General features: G+C 32.9%; 1 pseudogene; it reads left to right on the top strand.

The window, feature by feature from the left end:
* Positions 1-2,845: 2,845 nt before the first annotated feature.
* LOC125198908 lies at positions 2,846-4,095 on the top strand (annotated as a pseudogene).
* The last annotated feature ends 5 nt before the right edge of the window (positions 4,096-4,100 follow it).

Below are 4,100 nucleotides of genomic sequence, written 5' to 3'. Positions count from 1 at the left end.
TGCATACTTATTGGTGTTATAAGTTGAATCCAACACAACGACATCACCAAATACACTATAGGCTGCTCTTGACTTAGGATCTGCCCAAAAACATCGGCTGAACCTATTATTCGAATCTGTCTCAAAAATCAAAGAAAAATGATTTGTTCTTCTCTTTCTCAGATGTAAAGAATTCTATCAGAGTTTCAGCATCGATTCCCTTTTGTTCATCCCTTAATTCTTTCTCAAAATTCCTAATATCTCTTTCTGTGCAACCTATACTTTCAGGTCCACCATACTCAATCTCTAATAGTTGCATTTGCTGACATGTCGGAATGTTAGCTTCTGAAAATTTTTGAGTTAATACTTTCTTCACAGTAGAAACATTACGGTGTGATCGAAGCAAGTGAACTTTTGAAGGAGTCGAAAGTCCATGATTATGACCTTCCACAAAGACGCTGACACTCCAATCCGGTCCAGTTTGTTGCTTGACAATCGAAATTTTTGCCTTACAATCAGTTCTAACTTCACCACGAGCTCTTGAATTGATCGTGGCACCATTCACTGCTCTTTTTTTTGAACGATTCTCATCAGTTTGACCAGCTTTGAAGCACACAAATTGTTTTCAAACAAGCTCATTGTTTTTCTTGTTCTTTTTGCTACTACTTGATCTTGCGCTAAAACCAGCTTCCCGTGCATACTGATTGTAGTATGCAAACGCATCATCAACCGTTGCAAATCTCATTCCAATTTCCGGCTTTCGATCGTTTGCAACTTGAGGGATATATAGATTCTCGTTCATATTTTCACTCAAAGAGTTGATATCCTCTTCATCATTCTTTGCAGGTAAATAAATCGTGCAACTTAGTTTCTCAAAATGCAGTGAGGAAATAAATTCTATAAAATATAATCTACATAAAAAAATAAAAATTAAACAATTAATAAAGAAGAAAAGGTTAAAACTACTTACATGAACATCTTCTTCCATAACTGTACGATATTAAAACAAGAAAGAGCATTAGTAACTTAAATAAATGAAACTAATGCTTGATATTTCTTGATCCAATAAAGAAAAACAAATCATGTGTAATCAATTGACATTACGTTTGGGAAAAAGAACAACAAAAGGTGTAGTAAAAATTCAAACCTGTACTCATCTATGTGAAAATTAAAACAACAACTGGTGCAAACTTGACTAGCGAATTCTTGAGGAGAACGTGGGCGTGGAAAATTTGAGAAAAGCGATCAACAATGTAATCTCAATTTTTTATGAAAACAGCGTATTCAGCAGAATTCTCATTGAATAGGTTAATATTGCGTTAAATTAGAGGCGAGAGAATTCTATAAAAATAAAATAAAATAAAGATTGCTGACGTGGTAGGAAGAGGCGTTCATAGTCCCTCACAAATTGTCCCTCAGCATATCAATTTTCAATATTTTACTATAAAATTAAATTAAGTAAGAGTGCAATTGCAATAGAGGTGGGTATATAAAATTGTTGTGTGGTCTCTTCATTGCTCTCGTATACTATCATATACTAGTACTTATTGAAGTGTATTCACTAGTACTACAATTTTTGCTGGAAAGTGAAATTATTTCCTTGAATGGTCAACAATGGAACTTCGACAAAAATCATTTTATTTGTCGATATGGCTTGACTATTTTATTGAATTATAATTAATAATTATACTCTCATCTCCAGATTATAGTACCCATTTTATTAGGGACACTAAATTAGCACATAAGTATGATATGTGCAATGTGTTAGTATATCATATGATTCATATCCAAGCCTCAATGATTCAGCACGCTTTTAATTAATTTAGATCTGCAATGTGTTAGTATATCATATGATTCATATCCAAGCCTCAATGATTCAGCACGCTTTTAATTAATTTAGATCTCATTGATATTAATATAAAAATATACTACTACTATTTCAATTTTGAAAGTATAAAATATCAAGACAGATAGCTGCAGTAATCATATGATTATTTATGGGTGTTGAGTGTGCAAACCAATATCGTCTGGCAAAACAATAATCAATCACTCTCATTTCTTTGGATTCTTGAATTATTATATCGATAAATGTGGTCCTCCACCTTCATTCTTGAATATGGTCCATTTAAGTGACTACATCTATTATGTACTAGTATAGTATGATATTTTTATTTTTATTTTTCATGATGAAATTTGACATTATAACTTCTGAATTGTAGCCATCTTTAGCAAAATAATAGAACAAAACAATTCAGAATAAAAACAACAATAAAAACAACGAAATTAATGATATGGAAAGGATGTACTTATTGTTGTAACTTGTAACCCACTGAATTAGGAAGTAACAAATTGAATCGGTCAAGAAAATGTGACATGGCCAACCAATTGTGGTTTCCTACCAAGAATGTGACTTCAATTATCTTTTAAGTGAAATAACAATCATGATATCTTGTCTCTAATGTGTACCATCAAACAAACTAACCCCATGAATATAATTTCTTAAACCAACCCACATAAACATCTAAATAATACTATCGACAACATATGTGATACATCCACGTAATACTATACTTAGGATTATAAACTTATTGCTGAGAAGTGTTTGCGATATTCGAACTCAAAACCAGCTTAAAAGACGGTTTATCAAGAAATGGATACTATGTCACATAAAAAAATTCACGCTCCCTCTTTCTCTTGTTTATGAGTTTTGTGCTCGACATACCTGCTCGCCTATTTGATTCTCCAAATATGGAATTAGATAAGAGGGAATTAATTTTATTTACAAACAAAAGAATAAAAAAAATTGGTAGGTATATAGTATAAATATATTTCTTGAAAATGGGACCAAATGAAAGACAAATAGCAATTCCCCCAACCTTGCAATTATTACACTATTCAATCAACACAAAGTCCCTTTATCTCTTCGGCTGCACAAAACAAAACACACACAATTCATCTCTTGCCATTGAAAGGCAATGGCATTTGCAGGTACAACTCAGAAATGCATGGCATGTGAGAAGACTGTATATCTTGTAGACAAGCTCACTGCAGACAACAGAGTCTTCCACAAGGCTTGCTTTAGATGCCACCACTGCAAAGGCACTCTCAAGGTACACTTTGGTTTTGGCTTTCTTGATTGCATCTGGAAATTTATGCTTAATTTATACTTAAGCACATCAGTTAGCTGGATCTCAGAGCTCAGAATTGGGAGGCTTCACTTTCAAATCTACTATTAAGATCTCATTTCATAATTATGAAGTAGTGCTTGATTTAAATATGATTGTAATAATTTAGCAAGAAATCTTGGATCCAATCTTGAAAAGATGTATAATCAACAATAATAATGATCTGTTCTGTTAAATTAATTCTCTAGTTTTATGTTTTTTCTTCAATAGAAGATCTGCTTTAATGGATATGTATTCCAGAATTCCAAGCCAAAAAACAACACTTTCAATAATGGAAAAATCTTGCACTTAGATAAATTATAAAAGGTAGATTGTCGGAAAAATCATGAAGGTTGGTTAAATTATAATCTAGCGTGCAACTATAAATATCTACCGGAATTTGGATTTGTTCACAAATATCCGTTACAATTTGTCATGACATGATAGCCCAGAAATTATACACTGATGTCATCGTAGGTGAGCCATTTGGATTAAAAATATCAACATAATACTACTACGCGCAGGCAATTTTTTTCTCAATAGGATAATTGCGAGCAAATCCAAATTTCATGTTTTTTCGTCTGATTTAAAAGTTGTGGGATGGATAGGATTGAGTATGCATTGTTGTTGATTGCAGCTAGGGAACTACAACTCTTTTGAGGAGTTCTCTACTGCAGGCCTCACTTTGATCAGCTCTTCAAGAGAACCGGCAGCCTAGACAAAAGCTTCGAAGGTATCTTCGATTCAGCTAAGGGAAAACATCATAACAATGTAAGATTTGCCAAAAACACTCACATTGCTCATGATTTTCTCACCAGGCACACCCAAAATTGTGAAGCCAGAGAAACCAGCAGATTTTGAGGTAAGTTCAAACATATTTTTGCTTATTTTTTTCATGCTTTTTATTGAAGTTAACTAATCAAGATTGATTTTTGTGCAGAAACCTAATGCTAACAA

The sequence above is a fragment of the Salvia hispanica genome, unplaced genomic scaffold (genome assembly GCF_023119035.1).
Source record: "Salvia hispanica cultivar TCC Black 2014 unplaced genomic scaffold, UniMelb_Shisp_WGS_1.0 HiC_scaffold_321, whole genome shotgun sequence".
Classification (NCBI taxonomy): domain Eukaryota; kingdom Viridiplantae; phylum Streptophyta; class Magnoliopsida; order Lamiales; family Lamiaceae; genus Salvia; species Salvia hispanica.
This window is presented reverse-complemented; position numbering and strand designations above follow the sequence as displayed.